Below are 13,802 nucleotides of genomic sequence, written 5' to 3'. Positions count from 1 at the left end.
TTCTTAATCCAACCGCCGGTATCCAATATTGTATTATCGAGTGTTTTAAATAGTGCGCTATAACAGCGCAATAGTTTTTTCGAACCTTAAACGCTAAGTTATGAGATAAATTAATTTGCATTATTTCAGCTACAACTGTTATATCGGTAATAGCAGTCCACTGTAGCATGTAGTATGTAGAGCAAATAGCGCATGCTATGCTACATAGACTTTTATTTTTAAGATCAAAATAAAAAAAAATAAAAAATTTAAGGACCATTTTTTCAAGGCCCAAATTACTTTTGCTTCTAAATAAAAAATATAGATAGTTTATGACATGATACATAGATTATTTCGAATAAAAATAATAATAAATAGATTATTTTGAATTTAAAACCTAAATAGTTAATGATATTACTATGGATATTTTGAATAGATTTTGCACTGATTTAATATGAATATCATAATTTGTTAATCAATTTGGTGATAAGAATTATATTATATAATTTTTGAAAAAAAATTGCTATGTTGAATAGTTTTCGCTATAACTATGCTATTCGTGATAGTTTTCTTTTTAACCTTTTCGTGCTGACGCGATAATCACTATTTAAAACCTTAATATTATATAATCATTTAATATTTAAATCTCCGGCCGATTGATCAACATTGAATTACTACTCAAACATGGCAACTTATTATTTTGATTGATTGCTGCGTATTATAATTTTTAAAAATAATTAATTAATTGCTGCATATATATTATGTTGAACACTTCTTTCTATATATTATTTCAAAATTCAGTACAACTAGAAAACTTTGTCTGTCACAATTTTTTGTTTCACAAAATCCCAAAATCTCATTGTTTTATATTTATAGTTAAAATTTTAAAAACAAAATGTCCATTTCAAATAACTAATATTGTTCTATAATATTATGATGGATACTTTGACATAAAATTTTATTTGAGTTCATATCATATTCAATCTAAATGGTTAAAAAATTAACAAATCTAGTTAACTATGGTAGATTAATTCTAATTCGTTTACTTTTTTTGACATTTTGATCTAATATAAAATTAATTATAAAAATTGTACAATTTCATGGAGATACGAGAATGAGCCTTTAGTCTAATGGTAAAGACAATGTCTTCTGTTTTAAAAGTCGCAGGTTCGAAATTCATATGAAAAATCTCTATGGATATTAAATAATTATGCGGCTTGACCTCCAATCTTTATTAAAAAAAATTATGAGGATAAATTTCTAGTAAACATAATTATATTAATAGTTTGGATTTAATATTTTTAAAATATAAATAAAAAATTAAAATTTGTAAATATAGTTATGATATAAAAAAATTGAAAGGATTAAGACCCTTATCATGGCATATACTTGTATGAAAATCTCTATGGATAAATAGCGGCACAGCTTGTTGTTATAACTGATGGGTGAATTCATTCTAACTCAATTGACGTAAAGATGAACGACACCAATTATATTTTTTGGTGTCAAGTAGTCGAGATGTATGTTGATAGACCTAAATTATATACATATCCAATCTAATTTTTATCACGAAATAACGTCAAATATCTTGTATTTTGAATATAAAAAGAATAAAATACATCTAGAATCAAGTTACTGTGTTTGTTTGGTTTTAATTTGCAGGAAATGAATAAAACCGAAGAAAAATGCTCAGTGCGGACGCACGGATTGCGATACAGCCGCACTAAGTACTTGCATGAATTTTTGGACGTGGGCCAATTTTTAAAAGGTATAATGAGCTATGCATCAAAATCCGTGCGGACGCACGGATATCAATGCAGCCGCACTCTGGTCGCACAGAAAAATTCCGAGCCCAGTGCAGGTGGCCTGGCCGCACTGGAGCAGCACGCAGAATTGGAGCCATAACTTTTGACTCGTAACTCTATTTTGGACATATAACCACTTTTTAGAAAGCTAGTGAGAAGATCTAAAACTTGAGAAGCATAGTGTGAATGCACTTTGATCGTAGACAGCCTAAAAATGCGTTTTTGACGCGGTTTTCTATTTTCATAACTGCTGGCCATGTTTCAAGGGCTAAAATTAGACATAACAAATCTGTAAAACATGTAATGATAGCATTCACTAACCCCACATTCTAGCTTCTAAATTGGGCATGGTCTTTAGCTATAAGGGGGGGGGGGGGGGGGGGGGTCATTCTCCATTCAATGCATCTCTTCGCAAAGATCAATCTCATCTCTCAAAATCTCTTCTACCAATCCTTAGCGTAAAATTCTACAATCAAGAAAGCAATTCAAGGAGGAGGAAGAAGAAGATTTCAAGAAGAAGGCAAAAATAAGAGTCCTTCTTCTAGAGAAGGGCGTAATATATTTCTCTATTTAATTTCTCTTTGTTTTAGCCAATCTTTTGTAATGAATTCTTTGTTGAATACTTGCATCTCCATGAGAGGCTAGTTTTCTCTCTAGGGGTTTAGTTCAATGCATGAACTTGTTTAATTCTATCTTATTCGGTTATATTGATTTTATGATGATTGTTTGATTTAATGTTAATTTCTGTGAATTATTCTTTATGAACTTAATTAGTACTTGACTTATAGTTCACCTGGTTAGGTTTAGTGAATTAATGTAGCTTGAAATCATGGTATGTCTTGTCTTTCCGCTTTAGTTTATTAAATTCTAGCATTGGTCAAGGTAAGGAGAGTACTAATTGAAATCATAAACATACACCTTAGGATTTGGATTAGAAGCGAACGTACTTTGATATCTAAACCGGATTTCCAGAAATTAAGGTTAGGATTTGGTAAAGTATTAAATTGAAGTCAAAACCTAATTAGGACACCTTAGAAAAAATATTGATATATACTTTGGAGCATGTGACTTAAATATCCCTCTAGGTAGTGACAGCCCTAGAATTCAAGGAACATTAATCCATCCACCCAAAGTATTTGTATCAATATTTGTTCCAAAGGCTAACACAAATTATAAATCATTTTTAAGCTTTCTTAGAGTAAATATTGATGTTTGTTTTGGAGCATGTATATTAAATATCCCGCTAGGCATGGTAAAACTCCTAGAGATATTGAGGAACATTAAACCATCCACCCAAAATAATTGTATCAATATTTATTCCAAGGAAGACATAAGTTAGAAACCTCGTCATAATCAAACATGAATTTAATCAAACGAATAAATATAATTAGCAAGGGATTGTAGACCAAATGCCTATAGATCTTCCCAATTCTTGAAAGCAACCAAGATTCTATTTTACTTTCCTTTTTTTACTTTTATTATTTTAAACCTCTTCTTCCTTGGGTATTGAACCCAAACTTAGGATTGTTAGAAGAAAACCTTCCCAATCAACCTGCATAAGTCTGAAACGAATCAATAGAGTTAAAGACTAGTATTTCCCAATTTCTCTGTGGATCGATACCCAAAGTACTACAATGATAGGTTGTGCGCTTGCAACTAACATTTCTTTGAGTATTTAGGTTTATAAATTTAAAAGTCTAAAGAGTATAAAAATAAGCATAAAATCCTATACTTAAAATACTCAACATATGTCAATGGAAGGAATTGAATGAAGCATCTCACGGGGGTTCCTGCACCTCTGGAGGCGACACATCCTGGATTCTGAAAGTGGGAAGTAGATAATGTAGTCGTCAAAGGGTGCCTCATAAACTCTCTTGAGCCACGACTGCGAAGTAAGTACATGTGACGCCCTATCGCAAGAGAGATATGGCAAGCACTAGCAAACACCTTCTATGATGAAAGTGATGAGGCACAAGTGTTCGCCCTAAATCGACAGGTCTCACATGTCAAACAAGACTGTAAAACTGTAGAAGAATTCTATGATGAACTGCATGGTTTGTGGCAAGAAATTAATTTCCGCAGTCCAAATACGATGGTATGTGCCTGTGACATAGAAATGTTTAATAATTTCATTCAAAAGACGTATACACATTTCTTAATGGACTTCATGCACACATTTCTTATTGGACTTGATGATTGCCTTGATAACATTCGAGCACAAGTTCGACAAATGAGTCCCTTTCCATCTCTTGAGCAAGCCTATGCTCATGTCAGACATGAAGCAAATCGCCAAGGCATAATGGTCAAAAGTGAACAACAGACGGTGCAAAACTCGGCTACCATGGCCACACGTGGTTACAGACCTCGCAAGGTAAACAATAATACCGACAAGTATCTAATTATAGAGATTAATTAAAACTTAAGTGTAGTCATTGTGGCGGCATGAAGCATCTTCATGAGCAAGGTTTTGTTGGATATGCAAGCCCATGCTCATGTCAGACGTGAAGCAAATCGCCAAGGCATAATGGTGAAAAGTGGACAACAGATGGTGCAAAAATTGGCTGCCATGGCCACACGTGGTTATAGACCTCGTGAGGTAAACAATAACACCGACAAGTTTTCTAATTATAGAGATAAATCAAAACTTAAGTGTAGTCATTGTGGCGGCTGATGAGCGTAAATTAGGTACACTTTTACCTAGGGTTTTGTGTCGATAAGTTGACCAATTTCCATGCATTTAGTTTAGTTTAATTTAATTTAGTTTAGAATTACATCAAGATTCAAGTTACTGCCCAAGTATGTTTAAATTACAGGAAATAGAGCAAATTATAAATCTTTTCGCAAGCTTTCCGAAAAGTATTAGAACACTGAAAAACAGAGTTAGGGATAATGAGTTATGCCCATTTGAAGTTCTGTTTACAGCCCAAACAGAGGCTCTGTGCGGCCTGGCCACCCCTGCCCGCACTCTTGGCCACATAATCCAAATTCAGAAATTCCAGCTTTCGACACCCTTTCGTATTTTGACCATATCTTGGTTATACAAACTCCATTTTAGGCAAATAAAAGCTTGCTGAAAAGAGGACAACGAGATCTACAATTATAGGTAGGTTAGAAATCAGAATATCTAATGTGCAAGTCACAAGAATCTTTTTAGAAGAAATCAGCTGGAATCTATTGTCATATCTCATGAGATCTTGATTGATTCACCTTTCATAATTGGTTGCTTCTTCCTTAAGTCACAAAATAGCTATAAATGAAGGGGATGCAGCAGGAGGAAGAGCATCTCCCCTTTGGGGAAAGCCATCTTTCATACCACAATTCTCTCCATTGAAACCGGAACCTCCTTCTCCATCCATCTCATCTCTCAAGTGAATCAAAGGCGCGAAGGATTGAAGAGCTTGGCGGATCTCGGGGAGCTTACAAGGAAGAATTGAGGCATAACTTGGGAATTGGTCTATTCTATTTCTCTTGTTATTATCCTAATTTTACTTGTATGGATTTCTTGTTTTCTATCGTGGATGTTATTGTTTTTGCACCCATGAGAGGCTAATTTCCTATCTAAGGGCTTAGGTTGTAGCATAAACTTGTGTTAGTTTATTTACTTGGATGTTCTCTTTATGATGATTGTTTTGGCTTGATATTTGGTTTTATTTATATATTTGTCATGCATGATTTGTGTTTTGGTAATCGAACCTTGTTAGGGTAGTGACAACATTTTAGCATTAAGAGTGTATGATAAAGAAGAAACACTTTCATTGTACACAAATAATCTTAGGGTTTAGATAAAGTTGACTGGATTCATATCTATTCCCAGAATCATAGAACCAAATACGGTACCAAGTAATAGTAGTAGATGATTCATGTTAAATAACCCAATTAGGTGGATGAGAGCCCTAATTAAGAGGTACATTAGCAGGATAATCATGAATTGTGAAAGGTAGTTGTAGGATTTAATAGGCCAACCTAGTTGGAATTCCCATCAAGACATGACATGAATTTAGATAACTCCAAAAGTAAATAGATTGACCAAGTGATTGTAGACCAAAAGCCCTTAGATCTCGTTATCTTGTTTTGCAAACACCTTTTCATTTGCATTTGATCTAATTTCTTGTTACAAACCAAATGTTTTGGGTATTGAACCCACACTTAGTTACTTTGAAACAAATCCCCCCTTTTTATTACTTGCAATTTATTTAGTTTTAATTTAGTTAAAGTGAAAATTACAATTGCCTTAGTCTTTAGTTCGATACCTATATTACTACAAGGATAGATTGTGCGCTTGCAATTTAATCTACTTTGTGTTTTTAGGTTTATAAATTTAAAGCATTTGCGTGATTATTTGTTCAAAATAAATACACCTAAATTTCAGCGGCATGAGGCATCTTTGTGAGCAAGGTTTTGTTGGATATGCAAGCCTATGCTCATGTCAGACGTGAAGCAAATCGCTAAGGCATAATGGTGAAAGTGGACAACAGACGGTGTAAAACTCGGCTGCCATGGCCACACGTGGTTACAGACCTTGCGAGGTAAACAATAATACCGACAAGTTTTCTAATTAAAGAGATAAATCAAAACTTAAGTGTAGTCATTGTGGAGGCATGAGGCATCTTTGTAAGCAAGATTTTGTTGGATATCCCGAGTGGTGGAAAAATACGAAAAAGGGTGCAAAATGAAGTGAATAGAGGCCGAGCAAGCATGGCAACAACTAGAGGAAATAAGCCAGAACCAGTTCATTTGACCGAAGTGAATGGCAGTAGAGACTCTGGTGAATCAATATAGGCAGCTAGCAACCTTACAGCAGTGGTGGTACAAACTGGCCATTGCATCATAGATGAAACTTCAGTTACATGTAAAGGTGTAGATACCTTGGTACAAGGTGAGAAGCATAATCCCTTTTCTAATTCAAAATTTGGCAAGGTACTTCAACTCAGTAAATCTCATAAGAGCTATGCCATGGACTCTCAAGATTGAATTATTGATTCTGGTACGACAGACCATATGACACATGAGGAGAGATACATTATTATCCATAAAAGAGTACAAAAAATGGTATAATAAATGTTAATAGAGGTGTAAATCCTGTAACTGGCGTTTTTGATATCAAAATTTCACCACAATTGACTCTTACCAACACATTATGTAGGGAATTGGTGCTAACCTTTGATTAGGCTTAAGCTGCGGAAAGACCGTAAAATAAAATTTTTACTTCTAACTCAAGCCAAGGATTAAAAGAGGTATGTTGGAAAGACTAGTGAAAGTTCTTTTTCCAGTCTTTCATGGATAAAGCCTTTTTAATCCTTTAAAGATCTACTCCTTGATTGTTTTCTAAAAATTAAATCTATTTAACAATTAAATAAATTAATATAACATTTATACCTCGTTTCCAAATTCTAATTGGAATGAAAACCGACTCGTCTTGGAGCACCAAACGTCTAATGCCTCTATAAGTTATCCACCAAGACTAACCAGAGAGTAGTTTATTTCTTTTGCTAGAAATACTATAAACCGCGATATTATGCAAAAATACTATTCATGGGAAACGTAAAAGCACTATTCATGATCCGCAAGATATACTGATTCACAAATATGCAAAAACAGAAATACCGCAATCTTCGCAAAAATACTATTCACGGATCTCACAAAAACACTAATCAATAACCTGCAAGATTTATGTTGATTACGTATAACTGTCTTTTCTAACTGAAACACTATTTGGTAGAATGCATTATGATCATCCAATTTACACAGATGATGATGTACTGTTCAATATTACGATATAGTAAACTATTTACTTGTGTTAATTCTTTTGTCTCATAGCTATCAGATCAATTTCAAAGTAGGTGCGTGTCATTCTTGCAAACTTAATATTTTCTTAATCTTGACCAGATTATTAAATATGATTACTCTTATAATCACACCGCTAGCAAATAACCTTACTCTATCAAGGGGTCCAATGATACTATTACTTGTATAGAAATACGAGGGACAATAGTACTTTTAGTAAACATCTCTTCCTCCGCATAAATTATGAATACCGAAGTGCCACCGTTATAGCTACTTTTTTACGGATAGCATTAGAAAACACTCACACATATACATCTCTTATGTAGGAAAGATGATACCTCATACTTTAGAAGTTAACACTGAAAGTATTTGGTGCTGACCATTGCAACAGTACATGGACCGTTACAACGGTAGGGTAGTTTGAGCTGGTTTAAAATGTAACGGTTGAGGACCGTTATAACGGTCTCCACAACGGAAGTCCCTGTCTCAACTTTCAGCTAGAGCCACTTGATTTCGATTTAATTCGGCACAGTCATTTTTGCGAATTAATTTATTCCGTTACAACAGTCCCTGGACCATTGCAACGATAGGCCTCACTTAGGTCAGTCTCAAGCTTATTTTACCAATTTTACAGATTAATTGTCCTTAATCTTGAGTAATGCTTTTGCTATCCAATATCTTGTGCTCAATAACCACATTCTCGATGTTATATTGCAGTTCATTAATTCATCCTCGATGTGTATTAATTGAATCTTCAATTGTCATGAACTTGCATATGTCTCAAGAAGAAAAACTATAAAATGCAATTATGTATGTTTTGCAAATCTAGTTAAATGAGCAAGTCGAGAGCTCCAACGGCCAACAATCTCCCACTTTTTATGATTTGCAAAACATGCATATCAAGTGAGTGCATATATTAGTTATTCCCACAAAGTTCAAAAAATTTGAAAATTTTATTTTTCTCTTGTTTTTGTGTTTGTGTTTAGTGTGTCATGGAATACCAATATAGCATGAACTTGTAATATTTCTCCTCCTTTTTGGAAATGGTCAAAAGGGTTAAAAATAAAACATAGTTATGCTCAAAACGAAGAGATGACTCCCTTTCAATTCATGCACTCCTCCTTAATTTGATAAAATTGTAAATTAAGGCCTATGAATAAAAATATTAATAGAATATTGAAATTAAAACATGTAAAATTTGCACTAAGTTTGAATTTTGAAGTGTATGTAGTGCAACATATGATAATTTGATTCTTTTTAGTCATGAAATTGTTGAAATTAAAATAAATGAAACTTGATCATATAAATCTTCTAAAATAAGAGAATATTGAGGTTAAAATATCGATCAAGTGTATTAGTCTCTTACTTGAGGCAAAATATTGAAATTATAGCGTGAGCTTTTAATGAATATTGAAATTTAGGAATATATAAATTGATTATTTTGGTGATTTTTCTAATTGATATAATTTTGAAATGGAATAAATGATCAATAGGTTGTGCCTCTAAATTAGACAGAAATATTGAAATTATATTGTTGGATTTGATCATATTTTTGTCCTTTTATTTAGACAATTTTTAATTATGATTAACTAAATGTGCCTCTAAAATAGGCGGAAATATTGAAATTAAAACTATTTTATTTTGATCATTTTATTCTTCTATAAATAAGGTATATTGAATTTTGAGAATGATCAAATAATCATGATGATCACTAAAAGATGCATTTCAACGGAAAATATAGAAATTTTAATTATGCCATAGGATATATCATTTAAAGAACATAAAGTTTAAAAAAAAAATCAAAATACGCATAGATAGATAAATCAATCTCTCATAAACTCCAATGGACTAGTTCTTTTCGGGTTTAGGCTCCACTTCAATTTCTTTCTCCTCGTTTGGATTTTTGGCATCCTTCTTGTTGATCTATTCATTTGGCTTCCTCTTATGTTTGTCTCACACCTCACAAATGCACTTGCAATCGACGCATACGAATAAATTAAACCTCGGGTTGGTGGGATGGACTAACTTGATGAGAACACAACGAGGGTGGAATGGTTTGTTGCAGTCATTGCATGTAAACATGTTCCATGCCGTGCCATTCTTGTCACATACAAGACATATGTAGTACTCGATGGGAAAATCGGCATCAGACTCAAGGTTGGGAAGAATTGCATAAAATGAATACTCATTTTGAGAGTCTTGAGACCAATTGGAAGACATGTTTTATGTGTATTATATGATGAGGAGGAGAATAGTATGGTGCAAGATAATTGTATGAGTTTGATGTCCAAAGATTTGCCCTAAATAGGAGAGAGAGACAATTCAATTAGGGTTACACATCTTTGTTCATATGGCAACTTAATGTTGCTTGAGAAATAAGGAATGCTAATAATTTTGGCAATATAATTGTAATTTTGGACAGAATATCAATTAATCAGAAATTGGAAGGTTTAGAGAGAGAAACATACAAAAAAAAAACTTGAAGGAAATATGCTTAAATTTTGGTCTGTCGTTAGAGACCGTTGCAATGGTTGCTGGACCATTGTAACCGTAGAGATCACAGTAATATCTGGATATATTTTGGAAATAAATTTGAAAATTTTATATTTACAATTTTTATTTATATACCATAAATTAATCTTCTAAGAATAACATTCCTAATTTATACCAAAGTTCATTATGTTGTTGAGCACTTAGAGATTTTGTAAATATATTGACAATTTAATTTTTAGTGTCAGCATGAATAAGTTCTACATCCCCCTTTTCAATATGATATATCGACAATTTGATTTTTAGTGTCAGCATGAATAAGTTCTACATCTTCCTTTTCAATATGATCTCTAAAGAAGTGATGTCTAATTTCTATGTGTTTCGTTTTTGAATGGAGAACAAGATTTTTCGATATTTGAATTGTGCTTGTATTATCACACATGATTGGAACTTTACATAAATTGATTTCATAATCTTTTAATGTTTGCATCATCTATAGTAATTGTGTGCAACAATTTCTGACCGCGACATACTCGGCTTTCATGGTGAAAAGTGTGACAGGCATTTGCTTCCGACTTGACCAAGATACTAATGATCTGCAAAAAAATTGATAAGTCCCGCTTGTACTCTTCCTATCCACTCTATCACTGACGAAATCGGCATCCGTGTAACCTATGAGGTCTAGACTGGTATGTTTACCATACCATAATCCTAAATTCAATGTACCTTTAACATATTTAAATATTCTTTAAACGATTTTGTTATGTGACTCTTTAGGATTAGCTTGAATCTAGCACATAAACATACGACATGCATGATATCGGACCTACTAGCCATTAAATAAAGTAAACTACCAATCATACCTCGATATTTAGTGATATCCACAGGGTGACCACTCGGGTCCGAATCGAGCTTTACCGATGTGGCCATGGGAGTTGGACTTGGCTTGCTATCCGATATTTCAAATTTCTTTATCAACTCTTTTGCATACTTAGTTTGATTTATGAAAGTTTCTTCCTCGAGCTGCTTAATTTGTAGTCCCAAAAAAAACTTGAGTTCACCAATCATACTCATCTCAAAATCGTTATGCATTAACTTTGAAAACTCATCGGCAAGCATCGCATTAGTTGAACCAAAAATAATATCTACATAGATTTGGACTATCAACATTTATTTCTCATCCTTTTTGGTAAACAAGGTTGTGTTATTTCTACCCCTATTGAAACTATTTTCTATTAGGAAAGAACTAAGTCTTCCATACCATGCTCTTGAGACTTGTTTAAGACTATACAATGTCTCAGTAAGTTTGTAAACATGATTTGGACAATTTCGGTCCACAAATCTGGGTGATTATTGGACATACACTTCCTCTTCTAGGTATCCATTTAAAAATGCATTATTAACATCTATTTGGAATAGTGAGCGGCATATGCTAAAAACATTCGAATGGATTCTAAACGAGCTACCAGAGCAAAGGTCTCATCAAAATCTATACCTTCTTGTTAGGTATAACCTTGTGCTACTAACCTATCTTTGTTCCTAATTACATTACCATTTCCATCTCTTTTGCTCTTGAAGATCTATTTAGTACCTATAATCATACGGTCTTTTGGTTTTGGTACTAGTTCTCAAACATTGTTACGCATAAATTATTCAAGTTCCTCTTGCATAGCGCATATCCAATTTTTCTCATTATTGGCTTCCTTGAAATTTTTATGTTCTAATTGAGATACAAATGCACAATGAACAATCATTTGGTGTAATCCGGACCTAATCCTAGCACTTTTTCTAAGGTTACTTATGACATTTGTAACAAGGTAAGAGGAAACTTTTCTTAGATTATCAAGAATTTGATACATGTCTTTGTGAGTCTCTTGAGGCTCTAAAAGAAGAGTATTTTCTTCATTTGCAGTTTGCTCAAGAAGTGAATTGATTGCCGGATCCTCTTCACTAGTGAATGTCTATACGGGTCGAGGTTCATCTGTGGACACATCATTTGTTGCATTTCCTGGAACTAGCTTGTTTGTGTTAGTGCCCCTCTTTCTCTTGATTTTTTTGAAAGTCTTCGACACCTACAAAATCATTTTCTTCCTCGGCTATTTTATTAGTATTTTCATCTAATTTGACATGTACGGATTTCATAGTACGATGTTGAAATATGTATACTTTATATGCTTTACTAGTCATGTAATATCATATGAATATGCCTTCAATTACCTTAGGGTCAAATTTGCCTTCAATGGCCTTAGGATCAAATTTGCTTACCTTTTGTGATTCATCTAGTATAAAATACTTTGATCCAAACACCCTAAAGTGTGAAACATAGGGTTTGTAGCCTTTCAAAAGTTCATAATGTGTTTTATCTAGAATTGGTCTTATGTTTACTTGGATAATTATGTAACATGCGGTGTTAAAGGCTTCGGCCCATAGATGGTGTGGGACAAGATATTCATTTAACATGGTTCTTGTAATTTCAAGTATGGTTTGGTTTTTCCTTTTGGCTACTCTATTTTGTTGAGGTGTCTAGAGGCCGAAAATTCTTGAGTATACTATCTATCAATGCAAAATTCGCTAAATTGGACATTTTCAAATTCTCCTCCATGATCACTTCTAATTCTACTTAATTTTAACCCTCTTTCATTTTCAATCTGGTTACAGAAGGTTTCAAAATTTTCAAATGCTTCATTTTTATGTTGTAAAAACATTACCCAAGTGTATCTACTATAGTCATCTACTATGAGGTCCATATGAATCAATTGTAATGGTTGAGTAGTAGATACCATCCTTTTTGACTTAAAGCTATTCTTCGATTGTTTATCTTTTACACACGCATCACACAATCCTTCAGTCTCTATGTTACTTACTGGTAGTCCTCTAACAAGATTTAGTTGAATTACTTTCATAATAGTATCATTATCAATATGGCCTAGTCTCCTATGCCACAACATATAGTCGGATGTTATGGCACTAAGGCATGTTTCACTCATTTCAAAATTGGTGAAATGTAAATGGTAGACATTTTTATCTCTTTTACCTGTGTAGATTACTTCACCACCTGAAGATCTAACTAAATAGCACACATTAGTATCGAATTTAACATAATATCCGGCATCACACAACTTACTAACACTCAGTAAGTTATAGGTTAAACCATCGACTAGGTACACATTATTGATGGTTAGATTTTGGTTACCCACCGTACCTAAACCTATTATTTTGGCCTTGCGTTTGTGGTTACTAAACTAATCCAACCACCATTATATGGTTCTAAAGTAGTAAAGTTAGATTTGTCACCGGTCATATGGTATGAATATCCACTATCAATGATCCAGGCATTTTATTTGTGTGAAGAACTCAAACACACCTCATTTGAAGTGCTTGATGATCTGTTCCTCAAGATCTTCTTGTTTCTTGCCCTAGCTACTTCTCAAAGTATCTCAATGGCTAGTTTGTCGGTGATATTATTTTTCACGAAGTATGAGCCTTCATTTGTTATTGTCTGCAAGTCTTTCAACATTTTCTTACCTTGGAATCTAATTGATGAGGGCCATGATCTCCAGTATGACCTTCCTCCTTCAACCTTATCTCTTAGATAGAGTTTGTAGTAGGTCTTCATGATATGTCATTTATTGTGACAAATTATGCACATGATGCGTTTGTTCTTCTCTTCTCTTCTCTTGTTGTATTGTTGTTCGAATTGAAGCATACCCAAGATTATTTTGGACATAACAAGGTCTGTGGAGG

General features: G+C 33.5%; 1 protein-coding gene across 1 annotated transcript in view; it reads left to right on the top strand.

Annotated features, from left to right (window-relative positions):
• LOC144551784 (NADH dehydrogenase [ubiquinone] 1 beta subcomplex subunit 10-B-like) overlaps nt 1-13,802 on the top strand; it is an 80,744-nt gene that overhangs the window by 47,055 nt on the left and 19,887 nt on the right. The gene's annotated exons all lie outside the window — the stretch shown is intronic.

This window comes from Carex rostrata, chromosome 3 (genome assembly GCF_964058835.1).
Source record: "Carex rostrata chromosome 3, lpCarRost1.2, whole genome shotgun sequence".
NCBI classification, from domain to species: domain Eukaryota; kingdom Viridiplantae; phylum Streptophyta; class Magnoliopsida; order Poales; family Cyperaceae; genus Carex; species Carex rostrata.
This window is presented reverse-complemented; position numbering and strand designations above follow the sequence as displayed.